We start from the raw sequence: 18563 nt of genomic DNA, 5'->3' as shown, positions 1-18563 counted from the left end.
AATCATCATTCATTTACTTACTTTTTTATAGATCCCAATTTCCCAGCAGAATTCTCTGCCACGTCAACTACTTTCCTGAACAGGCCAACCATCATTGAAAAACTTCCCAGACTCCTGTATCTCAGCCTCCTTGGCTCTACTGTTGCTCATTTCCCCTGCTGTCTGTTTTGAGATGCCAGGGAACATTTATTGAGCTCGATACACTATGAATTAAAAAATTAAGAGGATGACTTCCCTTCTTCCAGAGAGAACTCAGAGACTTGCCTGCGGACAGCAAACAGCAATGGACAAGGAAGGGCTCCTCAAGCCAGCTGCATGCTGGTCCATGGCTGACCAGCAACTTCTACAAGGCTTGGGCTCATCATAGATTTCTCCTCGTCTCTAAGGGATATGTACCCAGAGTCTCACCAGAGAGCCTGAGTTATTTCCCAGAATTCCCTTCACTGATAGTCCCCGAGCTTCGGTTTTTCTTCCAGCAACACAGACTACTAAAACCTGTCCTGGTTTTCCACCCTCTTTGCCTGGGCAGATTTCTCAATAAGCACTTCAAAAAGAAATCTGCTGCCTAGACTTGGCCTTGTTCTTCCAAGTGTCCACTTCTCTTACGATCTTTTTTTTTTTTCTGTTATGATTTATACATTCTTTTAAAAAAAAACCATTGATTTTAAAATGTCTTTGGTCATATTCTTTCCCTCCTCTGAGTCATCCCAGTGCCTCCACACTCCATCAACTTCAGGTTCCTTCTTTGCCAAAAACCCACAACAACCCCAAATAATAATAATAATCAAAACCCCCAAAACAAAAAATATGAAACCATGACAAAAGCACATCACAAAAACCAGGCTGGAGAGATGGCTCAGCAGTTAAGAGCACGGACTGCTCTTCCAGAGGTCCTGAGTTCAATTCCCAGCAAACACATGGTGGCTCACAACATCTGTAGTGGGATCTGATGCCCTCTTCCGGTGTGTCTGAAGACAGCAACAGTGTACTCATATACATAAAATAAATAAATCTCAAAAAAAAATACATGGAATCCATTCTGTGTTAGTCAATTACTCCTGAGCATGGGACCTTCCATGGAAAATGACAGATATAAGCTCTGGTGCTCCACTGGATTAAAAAGGTCTTTTCCCCGCCCACAGCAGGTGACAATTGTGAATAACTTCTTGGTTAGGGGTGGGACTTTGGGTCCACTTCCTCATCTCTATGCTAGAATTTTGTCTGTCCTGAATTTTTATAGGTCTTGTGTGTGCTGTTACAGTCTCTGAGTTCATAGGTGCATCTTCCCTGTCGGGTTTAGAAGACAGTGTCGACTTGGTGTTATCTACCACTATCTGGATCTTACCTTCTGTCTCTTCTTCCACACAGATCTCCGATCCTGAGAGGAGAGGTTTGATACACACCTCCCATTTAGGCCCGAGTGCTCCAAAGCTAGAGATCTTAATCTCTCCAAACCTGGCTACTACCACTGCCTAAAATTCTAATGTTTATGCTTCCAGCCCCAGGCGATTGCTGTTTTCTCTGTCAGCCATCTATACTTATTTATTTATTTATTTTTTGGCCTCTTGCTCTAAGCCAAAGGCCACTGATGACCACAGGATGCTCAACTCTGTGCCTCAGCAGGAAGGAGATGCCTTCAAACACATCTGTGTTTGTAGGTATTCTTCCCAAAGCTATAGCTGATGATGTCACAGCCCTCTTTATCACAGGAGAAGTAAACGAAGGACATTTTATGTTTATTATAGAGTCAAGCACATGATAAACACAGCAGAAGCTAGTGTTGGTATAGCCATTGCTCTGTAATCCCGGCCCTTGGGAGGACCGGGAGAGTTCAAGATCATCCTTGGCTACAGGGCAAGTTCAAGGCCAGCCTGTTACATACAGCCATTACCCTTAAGGGGAGCAAACATGCATATGATTTTTTTTTCTGTTAAATTTAGTTTTTGCTTTCATTTTAGAGCACCAAGAGGAAATAGTAGAGGAGTGTGGTAACGAATGTCGTAGTTCCATGAGTGAACACTCTCTTGTAAGTGACTTCATCTAAGTTCCCAGCTGTTTGTGTCATAATATGCAATCATTAGTGATCGCAAAAGTTAGTTTGGGCTCCAGGCACCTCTACTATGTAGACGACTTCCTTTTCTCCGGGTGTGGGGCCCGAGAAACAAAGACTTCAAAAATATTACTCAAAGCTTCAGAGATTAGGCAATCTGGAGTGGAAACCACAGAGCCCGCATGGAGGAGAACCCAGCTTGAAATCTCTTCCAAGGAACAAAGAGCAGGTGGAATTATTGTCCTTAACCAGCTGGAGGCTTCAAATTACACGCTTGGGAGTGGGGGACAATTTACCACAAATTGTACCTTAGCAGAGTTCATCCGGACCCTTTTATTCTTGACATTTAAAGTCGTTCCCAGCTGATTGTGAGGTAGGCAAGCCCCACTTCTTTCTCTTTTCTTTGGTTGTGAAGGGACTGAGAGGCAAGAGGCTTCTGTATTTCTTTGCTACAGCCCCCCTTTTTTTTTCAGGCTCCTCCAGACCAGGTGGAAGGAAAGACCTGGTGTGCGGAGCCTCTCTTCTGATGCTGGAGAAATGGAGCAGCTTCTAAATGACTGCAAGAGATATGCAGAGCACCTCAATCTCACGGTCTTAAGCTCTCACTGTGGGACTGTGCATACAATGCAAAGTAGCAGGGGAAGAAAGGAAAGCCGTTAGGGCCCAGGGCCGTATCAGCTCTAATCGGTTACTGACCTCACAGGACCAGGCAGACAGGCCTGCAGGCATTATGGCTGCACTGTGCACAGGCCCAGCAAAGTGTGGACAAGAGACTCAGACTGCACTGAACTCAGCTCCTGACTCACACCACGGAGGGTTCCACTTTAAGACGTTGGTATTTGGTGATGAACCTAGATGCATGAACAAAGTCGCTCAGTCACACAAGGCAAGAGCACCAATCACAAGGGCCCTGGCAACCCGAAATTACAAAGGGTACACAGAAGACAGTAAGCCACTTTTACTTCCAAACCCACCAACATCAAATGGGATACTGGTGTCTATAAACCTTACAAATATCCATAATATTGGTTCAAGGTCCTTTTCAACTGTAGCAAAATATTTAACACGAAAGTTTACCATTTGACTCAATTGAATTGTGCAACCCACTGACATGGAGTATATCATCTTATTATACAAGTCATGCATGTCCATCCTAAACAAACTCCGGATCCCTTCACTAACAACTCTGCACTTCGTCCTCCTCCTCCACGGTCCCTGGTGACCACTATTCTACCTTCTCTCTGTACGAATTTGCCCATTCTAAGTGCCTCCCATAAGTGGTATCAGAGGTAGGAGGATCTCTCTGAGTTCATGTCCAGCCTGGTCTACACAGTGAGTTCTAGGCCAATCAGAACTTCACAGTAGGACGCTGTCTCAAAAAAAAAAAAAAAAAAAGTAGTCTTAGGGTTTGCATGGCTGTGAAAAGACACCATGACCAAGGTAACTCAAAAAGAACAACATTACCTTAACCTCAGGTAGACTCTTCAGACAAGGGCGAAAAGCAACCACAGTCTTTACCAAAACACTGCGAAAATAATCTCTAGGCCACATACTGAAATTCCTCTTCACTGAAACATCTAGAGCCAAGCTTCCACAGTTCAAATAACTCTCAGAAACAAAATCTTCCATATCTCCACTAGGACAGCCCATTAAGCCCCACTTAAAGCATTCCATGGCTTTCCATATCTAAAGTCCCCAAATCCACATTCTTCCAAACAAAAGCATGGTTAGGTATCACAGCAATACCCCAGTCCCTGGCACCAACTTCTGTCTTAGGGTTTCCATTGCTGTGAAGAGACACTGTGACCAAGGCAACTCTTATAAAGGACAACACTTAATTGGGGTTAGCTTACAGGTTCAGAGGTTCAGAACATTATAATCATATCAGGAAGGATAACAGTGTCCAGGCAGGCATTGGAAGAGCTGAAAGTTCTACATCTTGTTCTGAAGGCAAACAGAAGACTGACTTCCATGTGGCTAGGAGGAGAGTCTCATTTTCCACTCTCACAGAGAAACACCCACCCCCAACAAGGCCACACCCACCCCAACAAGGCTACACCCACTAAGAATGCCACTCCCTGAGCCAAGCATATTCAAACTACCACTGTAGCATTATGACTCATAACTATACAAAGACCCCAAACTCTTAGCTGGTAGACCAAGAGCTCCTTTTCCCCCTAAAGACTTGATATTACCACCATACACAGTCCTAAATTAAAATCACTATCTGGAAGATTAGAAGTTCTAAAGGACAAAAGAGGAGGAGGAGAAAGAAGGGGGGAGGGGGATGAGGTGGAGGAGGAAGAGGAGGAGGAGAAGTTGGTGATGAGGGAGGAGGAGGAGGAGGAGAAGTTGGTGATGAGGGAGGAGGAGGAGGAGGAGAAGTTGGTGATGAGGGAGGAGGAGGAGGAGAAGTTGGTGATAAGGGAGGAGGAGGAGGAGAAGTTGGTGATGAGGGAGGAGGAGGAGAAGTTGGTGGTGAGGGAGGAGGAGGAGGAGGAGAAGTTGGTGATGAGGGAGGAGGAGGAGGAGGAGAAGTTGGTGATGAGGGAGGAGGAGGAGGAGGAGAAGTTGGTGATGAGGGAGGAGGAGGAGGAGAAGTTGGTGATAAGGGAGGAGGAGGAGGAGAAGTTGGTGATGAGGGAGGAGGAGGAGAAGTTGGTGGTGAGGGAGGAGGAGGAGGAGGAGAAGTTGGTGATGAGGGAGGAGGAGGAGGAGGACGAGAAGTTGGTGATGAGGGAGGAGGAGGAGGAGAAGTTGGTGATGAGGGAGGAGGAGGAGGAGGAGGAGAAGTTGGTGATGAGGGAGGAGGAGGAGAAGTTGGTGGTGAGGGAGGAGGAGGAGGAGGAGGAGGAGGAGAAGTTGGTGATGAGGGAGGAGGAGGAGGAGGAGGAGATGTTCTTGACATTGGCCTAACAACATGTAAAATTTGAAGGTGCAGTGCTGGTGTCTGATTCACAGAGCCATTAGCCCTAAGGGTTCCATCTAGGAGGTTCGGACACAATGAGAGCACCCCAGGACCTACTAACTATGGAGTAGAGGCTCTGAATGGGCGGAGGCAATTGAGGTAATGCTTGTTATATTAGCACTGAGATAATTAGTGTGGTGTTGGGGGTTCTGTTTTTCTTTATTTGTCAAAAAATTTTAAATTATTTTTTTCTTTTATACTTATTCACTTTACACTCCACTCACTGCCCCACTTCCTGGTCACCCTCCCCCACAATCCTTCCCCCATCCCCTCTCCCCTTCTCCTCTGAGCAGGTGGGGGCCGCCTCTGGTTATCTCCCCAGAGGGTCCTATTTTTCTACATCCTAGGACTTTGAAGCCTCTGAACTATCATCATTGTCATTGGGAATTTGAAAGGACAGGAGGAAGCAGACGCTGGCAATTCTCCCATGTTTCTCCTCTCGCATTTCATGGGCGGAGTCAATGAAGGAAACTCTCGTGGGAGGCTGCTTCATAGCAAATAACATGACAGGATACAGAAGGAAATACAGGGCTGCTCTAAAGACTGCGCTCTGCTGCAGTGCGTGGGCTTGGTTATTATGCTAAGACTCTCCATCACCACTAGGAATCAACATCTTAACCTCTGTTCCGGGGAAGGGTTTACTTTCCCTGTTATTGTTGACTTCGAAGCCGCCATTTCAGATGATTTCCCTGGACCATTTCTGAGGATGCCGCTGCCATGATGCTCTGTTGCTTGCACCAGGGTCGGCAGTGAGGCCCCAGAGTACGTGCACTTTTCCCCACGTGTCTTTGGGGCTCACAAAATGAAGAGGAGGACCCACTGAGGGCAACCGTAGGGCCGAGAGGTGTATGACATCACTGCTGCCCAGTTTTTGCCTCCAATCTGTCGGGATGTGATTGGCACAGGGAATGACCTCCAACTCGAGCCCTTCCCAACTGTGCTTTCTCTCTGCATTAATTGTACACTGCCCATTTGCCAGCTCAGGAAACAACAGTGCTTCCCTTTTGCCAAATACCACTGAACAAAGCTGCAGTGTTTTCCCAGAATGCCAGGATGGGATGGGGCCTGATATTACTGTGCAAAGTGGAAATTATGTTGGATACTACACATAGAGCTTAGGACTAGTGGCATGTCTGTGCAATACATGCACAAACTGTTCCCAAGAAGGTCAGAAGAGGGTGTTGGATACCCTGGGACTGGAATATGGATGGTTGTAAACCACCGCGTGGGTGCTAGGAATTGAACCCGGGTCCTCTGGAAGAGCAACCAGTGCTCTTAACTGCTGAGCCATCTACAGCCCCTGACAAGATCTCAATGGCATTGCTGATCACCATGTCCTCCATACTTTCCACTATCAGGTGATATATGTAGTGACTGTTGACACTGTAACTTGTGCCCTCTGTAGAGCTAAAATCATCCTGCCTAACAGCTTCCCAGCTACCACTCAAGGGCTGGACAGTTTCCAGGACCCACTGATGGCACCCCGGAGTCACAGCCTACAGAGGGAAATTCTCCCATCTGCCTCTGAAGGCTCTCAACAGCTGCACGGTGAATGCCGCCTCAGGCCAGCATGCTCCCCACCCCCTGCCTTCTTATCCTTTGTCTTCTCTCTCTCTCCCTTTTTCTTTTTGGACAAGCATCATGTAATTTGGGACCATAGATATTGGGTAATTACTATAGCGATGACTTCAGACATAAGGAAATATAATTACAGTCCAATTTCAGCTTGTTTCCATGACAACGGGGCAACTGCAATTGATCAGCAGTTTTCTTTCTAAATAGATCCATGAGCCTCATTCAAATGAAATGCTAATGAGCAATTAAATACCCTCATCAAACAAACTACAGTTGTTGGGGGAAAAAAAAAAAAAGAAACACCAAAACTGGAACTGGAACTGGAACTGGAACTGGAACCAGACTCTATCAGGTGTGGTATCTTCAATACACATCCTGGATTCTGGGATCCTCTAAAAATTTGTGGTGCTTAGTAGACCACAGAGTACTGAATTGCCTGTCAATTACAACAATTGAACAGGGTATGTCACACATATTCAAGGGAAAGCGAGACATTCTGAAATCTTAAATAGTCTAGAGGTGGGAGCTAGAGGGTTCTCTAATTGTCCCTTCATCACAGGACACAAGAGATCAGGTAGCAAGTCTCCCAAGCTCTGGACTCCTTGGGACTCCCTACTATCTACCATACTTCTCGGTTGTTCCATATGGAAAAAAGATCTCTTCATAAACCTCCCTCGCTACCATGTGAACCAATTTCCTCTAGGCTTGTGCTCTGGAAGTAAAGCGCAGGCAGCGGTGTCTCTATCTTTGGTAATATTGCGTTGTGTTTATTAAGGGCTTTAAAACAGATTCCGCAATATCAGGTGCACATTTTGATCTTATGATAATCCCGGGAGAGATGGCTTGTTGGCTTAGCAGATCCAGGGATTGGCTGGCCTTGGGTCATCCAGCACAAGAGGGTCAACTTCTGCCTTCACAAGACAAACCCCACCTCTTCCTGTGCTTTGTCCCTCAAAACCGCTCCTGCTGGCTCGCCAATAGCTCTTTCCCTAAACTTGCACAGTCCAGGTTGACTGCTAGCCGGTTTCGATTTTCCATCCAACAGTTTTTTGTTTTTGTTTTTGTTTTTTCCTTAAACTTCTCTGTTCCTGTTCAATTTACCTTTCCTTTTCCAGAGAGTGAGGGATGTCGATCGATGTTCTTTATCACAGTGGGGACACTGAGGAGGGATTAGGCGAATACTGATGTGTCACAGGGGGAATCATCAGGAAAGTAAAAAAATGCAGCATACATGCATTTGTTCGTCCAATAATTACCGGATGCCTGGGACACACCAGCCACAGGGCTAGGGGCTGGAAATGCAAGCACAGTAGGTCATAAGACTCGCTGTTACGGGAAGGTGAAGAAGCTTCGAGAATCCTGGGGGAGACTTAGTCATGCTTTTGAGAAGAAGGGCTCAGGAGGTAGAGGTTTGGTTTTTGGTTGGTGACACTATTTCAAGAGGCTCTGTAAAGTTTTTAGGTGGCACTTAGCTGGAGAGTATGTGTGGGTCCTTGTGTGTGTGTGGGTGTTTCCCCCTAGTCTTGTCCTGTCTTTCTCTTTGTTTCCTGTCTGCCATGAAGTGGACAGTGTTTTTTCAGCCACATGCTCCCACTGTTGGGATGTGCTAACCAAGTGCGTGGGAACCAGTGCACTGGAACAGTCTGGTCACAGCTATGCAAAATTAACAGGCTGATGAGTCCGAGTGGAGCAGAGGGGGACTTGCTTCCCCAGGGGGGAAGATCAAGGAGGGGTTAAGTGAAGGGAATACAGATGGGATTGCTCCAGATGAAAGCCACCAGGCCTAAAAGTGCAGCCTGATGTTAGAGCCACATCGCTAACAGCATCTCTCTGCCGCTCCGTTTCACTGTTTGTAAAGTAAAGGTAGTAGATAAAGTCTCGACCTTACCGTAAATCCTTCTTTAAAAAGATTGCTATTCCTTTTAATTGCATATACGTGAGCACAGAGTGTCCTTGGAGGCCAGAGGTTATTGGCTTCCCCAGAATTACAAGTGGTTGTAAGCTGCCGGATGTTGGTGCTGGGAATTGAACTTGGGTCTTCTGGAAGAACAGTATGTGCTTTTTAAACCACTGAGTCATCTCTCCAGCCCCTGTCCTAAATCATTTTATCAATTTATGCTTTACCACCAAGGGATGAAGGTTCTAACCACTACACATTCTTGCCAATACTTTTTAAAAATATGTCTTTTGGGCTGTAGCTTATGTCTATGACATATTTCCCTGTTGAACAAGTATGGCTTATTTTAACAGCTCTCTCTTCTTCTCTTCTCTTCTCTTCTCTTCTCTTCTCTTCTCTTCTCTTCTCTTCTCTTCTCTTCTCTTCTCTTCTCTTCTCTCTCTCTCCCTCTCCCTCTCTCTCTCTCTCTCTCTCTCTCTCTCTCTCTCTCTCTCCCCCTCTCAGAAATGTCTACCTAAATCCTTTGCCTATTTTTTTTAAAAAAAGGTTTTAGTCTTTTATTATGGAATTGTAAAAGTTCTTTACCTGTCCCCCAATATAAGGCTCTTCCCAGAAATACCACTTGGCAAGTGTTTCCTTCATTCTCTGGAGGATTTTGCATTCCTTGAACTCAGTGGAGACACAAAAGCTCCAACTTTGTTTCCTGTAACCTGACTCAACTTTTCTCAGGAGTCTAGTAACTTTTTATAAGTATGGACTCCTTAGAATATTTTTTGGACAGGGTCTTTCTTTGTAGCCCAGGTTGGCCCACTTTAATCTTTCAAATGAACAAAATATGTGTGCCTAAATCATGAGGACATTTGTCTGTGGGGTTTTTTGGTTTTTTGTTTGTTTGTTTGTTTGTTTCTTTGTTTTTGCTTGTGACATCTTTACCTGTTCATTGTGTAAAGTTAGCACACGCCTACAGAAAGAGATGTAAGACTATCCCCTCTTCTACTTTTCCCTCCCTCCACTCTTCGATAGAATCTGACTAGGGCGCCTGAATTATCCCGGAATTCACAATCCTCTTTCTAGAATCCCTTGGATCCTGGGATGTTAGATGTACACTACTCTACCCAGCTTGCCCCATTCCTCCTAGCATCCAAGTTTCTGCTTATGCCATTACTTTGATGGGTTTATACCCTGCCCTGCAGCTATACCAAATCCTGCCCACTGTTAGAAGACACCTCAAGGCCCTCTCATCCCTGAACCCTTTCTTGGTTATTCAGATCTGGATGTGAGCTCTCACTGTGTCTGGAGACTTATTAGCTTCTAGCGGACATTTGTGAATGCTGCAGTTGGGTGTGCCAACTTGGACGTCAAGTGTCCAGGATGAACTGGAAGAGGAGCAGGAAGTAATCAGACACCTGAGCCCAGAGATCCAAGAACAGGACGACATCATGGCCCTAACGATGCTGCAGCCTCTCTGGGAGGCACAGCCGTGGACGTGTAGAAACACACTGTTTACTGTTTGCAGTTGCTCAGGGATTTATTACTTCTGTGACCTTGGGCTAGCCACTCTAACCTCAGCTTTCTCGCCTTTTAACTGGGATACTAAGGATCTTAGAGAGTCATGCTATTATATGAGCTCACTGATGCAAAAACACCTTAATGCTAACAACGTGTGGCCACTTCAACACATGCCATCGGATCCTCTCTGTGAAAAAAGGGTGTGCGAGCAAGGGAATCCTGCCACATAGGAGATCCCTCTTCTTAGAGACTCACATGGTGCATAGCATAGTAAAAGCCCTGTAAAGACTTAAGAACAACTACTAAAATATGTCATATATAATCAATAATCATATATACATGCACACATATTTACCAAGATGGCGCTTTCCCTCTTTTGACATGTAACATTTATTCCTTCTGCTTTCTGTCATTGTTGTTTCTGAGACAGGGTGTTGCTACATAACCCTGGTTGGTCTGGCCTTCATCCTGTAGCATAGGCTAGCCTTGAACTCACAGCACACCTGCCACCTCAGCCTATATGATGCTGACTTGTAAGGTTTATTTATCATACTTATGGAAATGTGCTATTAATTGCAGTTGACGAGCAAAGAAGATGCTATTAAATTGTTTAAAACTATCATGGCTTAGGCTTCACTTTCCCAGAGCCATGTATGATTTCAGAACACCAGCCAAAGAGCCACAAAGGCTCCTCGGCTTCAGGAACAGCAGAATGGTCTGAACGCTCCAAGGGATGGCCAACGTCAGGCCAAGGGAGCACACTAGTGAGTAGCTGTTCTTGGCCACAGAGACATTTCTAGAACTATAGACTCTCTGAGTCCAACCTGTTAGATTTCAGCAACTTTAATGACCAAATCCCACCTTCTGGGGCCCTAGGCCCCTGGACAGGCTCAGCCTCCCAGGTTTTTAGGGTAACCCTAATATTCAGGAAACTCTCCCTCAAACACTGGATAGAATCTGCCACCTTAATCATGTCCACACCCACGTCCATGGCACTTGGAAGTCTTGTGTGTCAGTGAGCACTTTCTATTTTGGGGATGGAAAGAAAAGAAACCTTTAGACTCATTTCTAAATCTTTATACAGCATGTAGTAGCATGCCTGTCAACTGAGCAGTAAATTGGACATAGTTTTAGGAAGGCGTAGTTTTTGATTTTTTCTATTTGTAACTAGGGCAAATGAGAAGACCTTCATGTACTATATCCTGGAAGGAAGGGATGCACTGCTTCTTGTTGTTTAGAGACAGACCTCATGTAGCCTTGGCTGGTCCGGACCTCACTGGCATACGAGGCCGCCCTTGAGTTAACAGTCCTCCCTCTCTCTCCTGCTATAACAGGTATGTACAGCTATGCTCAAGTCTCATTTTAAGTTACTTTTGTTTTCTTATATCACTATTTTAATTTAAAGACAGATGCAAAAATCCATAGTCCAAACATCCTTTTAGCTTCTTTCCTTAAGAAATGAGTATTTTTTACAATACGTAAAATTACGAGTATAATTACAAATATGCAATTAAAATATGTCCCATGCCATGTGTGCAGGCTTCTGAACAAAATAAGAACAAGTGATAGTATCTATATGGTAATGGAGTTGCTTAGCCCAGTGTAGGACTGCCCAAGATTTCCTCAAGCTTTAAGGAAAACCCTCCAGAAGTAAATGGCATTGCAGACATTAAAAGGGAAGAGAACATGTAAGGCTCCAAACCAATTGAACAGGACACAGGGAAGCGACAGGTCAGACCACCCTACTACAAAACCAAAGTGTGTCTTCAGAGGGTCTATCTGTCCAAGGGTGGACTCTTCAGACTAACTTCTTCTCCCACCAATTAAGTCTTGGTTCCACGACAGTAGTTTTGTACCTCACTCTGCTAGGAGATGAAAAAGACCCACATTCATGTTTTACAGCATGAGAGGCTGGACCACAGTCAACTCCATGGCAATGCCTATGCCGCAGCAGCCGGTCACGTGACCGTTTGCTATGCCTCCCTCGGAGTTTTATTACTCTAAAGGAGAGCAACCAAAACTGACCATTTTCTTATGTGGTAAAACCAATGGAAAGCAAGCACAGGCTGGTCGAGCCAGAGTTAGCGAGGTCAGAAGCAATGGCGGTCAGTGAACACGGCCGTGGGCTTAGCTAGCATGTGCCTCCTGTCTGGGGGTTTTGTAACACAAATAGTTATATGCTAGACTTTTCTTATTGTCACACACTCTAAAGAGCACCTTTATCTTTGCCGCATGTTAGGTAAGTCAGGAGGCTGAATAAAGCCTGGTCCCTGAATTCTCTAGTCAGCCCAGTAAGGAACAAGCAAAGTGAAGGTCTCGATAGAATGCAGCGTGTTCCTTGTTGAGTCAGGGAGAGATGCTAGTGAGCTCAGCAGGGCTGAAGACATCACGCCCATAGTTGGGATGGTTTCCAAGAGCGCTACCAGCATTCAGGTGACAAAGGCCACACCCCAAACCCTCCATTCCCTTAGTTTTAAGATTCTTGACCAGATTTATAGTGCCTGTGTCCTAGGAAGGAAGAAAGAAGTGGAGAAGGGGGGAGACAGATAGAGACAGAATGAGACAGAGAGAAACAGGCAGGAAGAGACATGAAGACATAGACACAAAGAGAAAGACAGGAAGGGGGAGAGAGTCACAGACAGAAAGAGACAGAGAGTGAGATAGACAGAGGCAGAGAGAAGGGGAGAGGCAGACAGCTAAGAAACAGAGGGGTGGGGAGAGAGACACACAGAGAGAGACACAGACAGACAGACAGACAGACAGACAGACAGACAGACAGAGGGAAAAAGCAGAAAGGAAAAGGATAAAGGAGGAAGGAGAGATGGAGAGGAAATGCCTGCCATGAAGAACACATTTCCAAAGCAGTGGGAGCTTCCCGGGGTGTGTCAGGAGGCTTCGCCGAGCCTCAGAGATCTGTATTCTTGCGTCAGGTGTAAGCTCCAGACGGTGGATGTCTTTTCTTTGCCAAGTAATGGATCATGGGAACTAGGGTCTTCAATCAAAGGACCCCTGTTGAGCCCGGCCAGTGAAGTGCTGCCCTCTGCCACCAGTGAGGGCAGACAAACACAGGCTCAATCCTCAAGGTGACTTCCCCACCCTCATGCCCAGGTGGGACACCTCTGTGATGCTGCCCCTACCCTCCAAACCCCAAACCGGACCCTGCAGGTGTTTCTTTCCTCACCCTGGGACTCTGCCAGAGACCTGCAAGGAAAGGGCGAGCTATTACCTCAGATTGTTTTCCGGGGTTTCCTCATCCGAAGAGAAGGTCCCATTGCTGGCACTCTGGGGTGAGTGACTCTGCCTCCCAGCCGATTCCTCCCGAGACAGTGGAGTGCCTTTCTTTTTCCTTTTGCCAAACAACTTCTTAAAAGGCTGGAATTTGCCTCCCCTCTTCTTGTCTGTGAATTACAAGATAAACACACGGCTGCAGTTTGATAGGGCTAAGCCTCTGACTAGGAACGAATTACCATTCAGCCGCTTCTGGCCAAGAGAGCCAGGGCAAAGGGCAGCCAGAGACCAAGCCCGCTGCTGAGAACGGCAGGGCCGCCCAGGCGTCAAGGTGCACAGCGAGCGAGGCAGGGCACAAGCCACATGCATAATGCACCTTCTGACCCTCAGGCTTCTAGAAGATCAAAAGGAGGTTCCGACTGCAAGGCCAGGAGGGCGCCCCCCACCCCCACACGCACGTGCCACATGAGGGCGGCGCCTCCTTTCTTTACGAAGCTGATGGTCAGGGTCATCTTCTGGGAGAAGCTGGGAAAAGCATCCAAGCCATACAGGGATTTTCAAGCGTATATATACGACACGAACCCCCCAGTCATTCTGGTTTAGCCTTGTCACATACAGAGGATAATGGTTAACTCTTGGCACAAGCTGTGTGTCATTGCCACCCATGACCAGATAGCCCTTGATTATCTCCCATATCTCCTTTAAAATTTCCCAGGGAAGAGATCCCAAGCAGTTGCTATGAACCTCTTTCCATGTACTACTGCATCTACTAGGGACCGGGGCTTGCTGCTAAACTTTGCTGAAGATATTGTCATCGGTGCCTTCTACTCTGCTCCTGTGGATACAAAGTCCTTGGCTTCACTCCAGTTCTACCATGGAACAGAAAGTGTAAACCCTTCTTGTCCAGAGAAGTACCATTTACCATCTTTCCTTGAGAACCTTAGAGCAGCTCACAAGGTAGTCAGTCTCATGGCCATCTTTAAAACGGCTTCACCCTGCTGGGCAGTGATGGTGCACGCCTTTAATCCCAGCACTTGGGAGGCAGTGGCAGGTGGATTTCTGAGTTTGAGGCCAGCCTGGTCTACAGAGTGAGTTCCAGGACAGCTAGGGCTACACAGAGAAACCCTGTCTGGAAAAACCAAACCAAACCAAACTAAACCAAAACAAAAAACCAAAAAAAAAAAAACAAAAAAAAACAAAAAAAACCCAAAAAACCCCAAAAAAACAAAAAAACAAAAAAACCAACCAACCAACCTGTGATGTGACTAAATGTTATTAATGTTTCTGAGGCAGGCTTTGCCCGTGGGAAGTGGCACCATCAGGAGGGGTGGCCTTGTTGGAATAGGTGTGGCCTCAGAGGAGGCACATCACTGTGTAGGCGGGCTTTGAGAGCTTCCGGTGCTCAAGCTCTCCCCAGTGCAGAAGACAGTCTCCTCCTGGTTGTGTTCCGATCGAGATGTAAAACCCTGAGCTCCTTCTCCAGCCACCACATCTGCCTGCAGGCTGCCATGCTTCCCACCACGATCATAATGGACTGCACCTCTGAAACTGTGAGCCAGCCCCAATTAAATGTTGTCATCATCTCCAGAATTTATGCTGTACATCCTCTTGGAAATATTTTTATTAAGTTTAGGAGTTCATATTATGCTTATTTTACTATTAAATTTGTTAGTCTTCTTTTGAAAAGATTTATTAATGATTCTTAGGTCCAGCCTACGTTTAGACAGTAAAACATAAAGTGACATTAATTGATATGGATTCTTTTTTAAATTATTTTTTATTTTTAAGATTAAAATATAATTACATCATGTCGCCCCCCCCTACTCATTCCTCTTCCCTACAAACCCTCCCATATATCACACCTTTCAAATTAAGCCTCATTTTCATTCTTATTACATATATAATATATAGAAATGAATATATACATAAGTATAACTGACTTAGTCCATGTAATGTTACCTGTATGTGTGTTTTCAGGGCAAATCATTTGGTATTGGATATCTCTTTCCTGGGGAAGGAGGCCCTTTCTCCCTCTCAGTGTTCCTTGGCTGCCTACAGGTCTTTGTGTAGGGCCGAGGGACCTCATGGACTTCCCACCCATGGTGGCATGTCTGTTGCCGCTGCTCTTGTTCATGTTTAGTCAGTTATGATGGGGAGACTATGGGAGTAGAGTGTACATTCTTTAAATCATAGCAAGAGTTATAAATTCTTACATATTTCATCTCCCCCCCCCCGATTCATAGTCTCAAATATAAAACCTCCCATCCCCCCAAACACTAGTTATAACAGTTGCAATTCCCTGCCACAACACGTGTTAATCTGGATATGTGTCTATAAACATCCATTAAGTAAGCCTAGGACTCCAGGAACACTGGAAGTCAGCCTCATAGACTCAGTTGGCTTAAGGGCACACAGCCCCTGGTAGCCGCTATTTTCTTGACCAACAGCAATGCTATTGTTAATATTTTTTGAGGCAAAGATGGGGCATGAAAGAACAAATTTCACCAATTAGTTGGGCAATTCCATGACTGGCAGAACCCAGCCCACGCCCGCAAAGCTAACTCGCAACATCCCACAATCCCGAGCACCCTGAGAGCAGAGTATGGCGACAAACACGGATGTGTCTGAGCCGACATCTGAGGATTTTGCCACACAGACTCTACTGATCTTGGGTAAGAAGGCAACAGGGAAAGGAGGAAGGACAGTGATTACTAGTAATGTGTGTTCCCTGGCTGCAGACACAGCTAGTGATTAAAGGTCTGGGCCCCAAAGACAGGAGTGTTTGGCTCAAATCCTTATCTGTTCTTCACTAACATCTACCTCCCTAGATACCCACGCTCCTTAGCTTTATGACTGAGTTCATGGGTGAGCAGTGGGTACCACATTTCCTTAATATTCCAGCAGATTCCCACTTTAATTTTCAGCCCGGAAGACCTCATAGACGCATACGCATACATGCTACTTTAAGATCACAGTGATTTTCATTCCCCAAGTACTGAATTAAATTAATTTATTTCTATTGTCCAGTAATTAGGGCTTCCCCTCTCCCATTATCCACTATTTCATGGACATCATCATTTACCACTGGAGGCCTGCATCTCATAATCACTAGTTTACATATAGATAATCCTAAAAAATTAAAAATCACCTGGAAGATCAGGCAAATAGGATTCCTTTCATATGGATAAAATTCTTATGTGACCAGGCAGTGGTGGCGCATGCCTTTAATCCCAGCACTTGGGAGGCAGAGGCAGGTGGATTTCTGAGTTCGAGGCCAGCCTAGTCTACAGAGTGAGTTCTAGGACAGCCAGGGCTATACAGAGAAACCCTGTCTCAAGAAACCAAAAAAAAAAAAAAAAAAAGTCTTATGTGTTTTATTTCTAATCTTAGAATTATTAAAGCACCTAACTTCTCTGCACTTCCTTCTAGGGTGTGCCACCAACTTCAGAAGTGGATGGTAGAATTCGTCATAAATGATCTGAGGTTCTCAGAAGTTGACAATGGGTTCCTAAAGTCAGAACACCGGAGATTCCAGGTAAAATAAAAAGGAAGTGCACATCTTCACGAAGCAACTTGCAGAGTCACTAATGTGCTATCACCACCGCTCTCCACAGAGCTGAGAACAGGCAGCGCTTATTTGGAAGCTTATCTTGAAGTCTGGTTGGGTTAAAGAAACTTGCATTTCTCTTCCTTGTGCTCCTCTTGTCTTCACGTCTCTCCCCTCATGCTCCTCCTCCTATCTTCATGCCCCTCCCCTCATGCTCCGCCTCCTCTTCAAGCCCCTCCCCTCATGCCCCGCCTCCTTTCCAAGTCCCTCCCCTCATGCTCTGCCTCCTCTTCAAGCCCCTCCCCTCACACGCCACCTCTTCAAGACCTTCCCCACATGCGCCTCCTCTTCAAGCTCCTCCCCATGCTCCTCCTCTTCAAGCTCCTCCCCCATGCTCCTCCCCCTCTTCAAGCTCCTCCCCCATGCTCCTCCAAGTTTTCCAGGAGCTTTACTGTGTAACCCAGGTTGGCTTCAATCTTGCCTCTGCCTCCCAAGTGTTAAGATTACAGGCACTGCTTCCTGCGGGTTTCTCTGAACTCACTTTGATAAACAGTCTTCATCAATCTTCCTTTCTCCCCCCCCCCACTTCTACCTCCTACACCCCCTTCTTGACCATTTGCATGTTAGGCAAATATTGTACCATTGAGCTACATGTAGACTTCATTATGTTTTTTAGTTTCTCTAAGTAGTCTTACACACACACACACACACACACACACACACACACAGCCTTCTTTCCTCTAAATTCCAGTGCACACTCCTCTGTAAAAATGAGAGTTAACTGAAACATTTGAGACTTCACTGGTTAAATAAACTTAATGGGGGCTGGAGAGATGGCTAAGTGGTTAAGAGGACTGACTGCTTTTCCAGAGGTTCTGAGTTCAATTCCCAGCAACCACATGGTGGCTCACAACCATCTGTAATGGGATCAGATGCTCTCTTCTGGTGTGTCTGTAAACACCTACACTGTACTCATATATAATAAATAAATCTTAAAAAAGTAAATAAACTTAATGTTTTATGTGAACTTCTGCAAAGACTCACATTTAAATAGATACATTAAGATAAGGTATACAGCAATTGTCTGGATCCCAAGTTTCTACTAATTGAAGGAATTTTCTTACCCTGGAGCCATCCGAACACTTTTTTGAGATGGAACTTCCAAGTTTAAAAAGATAACAGAAGACACCACATGGTGCACAGGGACTCCGTGGACACTGCATTTGTACCGGACCCCACAGTTCTGGGACATTTTAGTCACAACTAAGGAGCTGGCAGCATGTCACTTGGACTCCCCATCACAGGGCCATGAGATGGCAAAACAGGGATAGTGTTCTGCTCCCGGGAGCAGTGGGCTGATAACCAGCAGTTTGTCGGGTCACCAGAGGAAAAGGAAGTATCTGCTCATTTTCTAGGGGAAGCAGGGAGGAAGAGGCATTTGCTGCCATGTTGAGAAGATGAGAAGACAGTAATGGGACCCCTTTAGAGCCCGGCAGGGATCCCCAGAACAGGGAACACCCTCATGTCTCTCTGCACCTACAGAATCCCACATAGTGCCTGATGCTCAATAGTAGGGATCATCTGTTCCTACCCCTCCAGGGCCATGTTCTTTCCCGGGCACATAGAGGTATAGTTAGATGCTTGTGGAGTTCAGGACAGCACTAGATAAGCAACATTGTTTCCAGAAGGCATCGATATTCATGAACTCGAGCCAGCCTTACAAAGGCCTCCGGGACACTGGCAGCACAGATAAAGGAGAGGGTTCCTCTATGCTCTTGATCAGTCCAGC

At 45.8% G+C, this 18563-nt stretch overlaps 1 protein-coding gene across 10 annotated transcripts in view; it reads right to left on the bottom strand.

Moving 5' to 3' along the window:
• Cracd (capping protein inhibiting regulator of actin dynamics) overlaps window positions 1-18563 on the bottom strand; it is a 221457-nt gene that overhangs the window by 37758 nt on the left and 165136 nt on the right. For 8 of the 10 annotated variants that reach the window (XM_085836770.1, XM_029477878.2, XM_029477876.2 and 5 more), the window contains one exon: window positions 13226-13397. The gene's annotated coding sequence lies outside the window, so the exon portion shown is untranslated. Of the gene's footprint in view, window positions 1-2746; window positions 2902-3903; window positions 4063-13225; window positions 13398-18563 lie in introns of those variants that run through there. The other 2 variants (XM_021162944.2, XM_021162945.2) reach the window with 2 other exon arrangements.

The sequence above is a fragment of the Mus caroli genome, unplaced genomic scaffold (assembly GCF_978045245.1).
Source record: "Mus caroli unplaced genomic scaffold, Mus_caroli_1 scaffold_4, whole genome shotgun sequence".
In the NCBI taxonomy this organism is placed as follows: domain Eukaryota; kingdom Metazoa; phylum Chordata; class Mammalia; order Rodentia; family Muridae; genus Mus; species Mus caroli.
The sequence above is the reverse complement of the archived record's forward strand: the minus strand, read 5'-3'. Positions and strand labels throughout refer to the sequence as shown.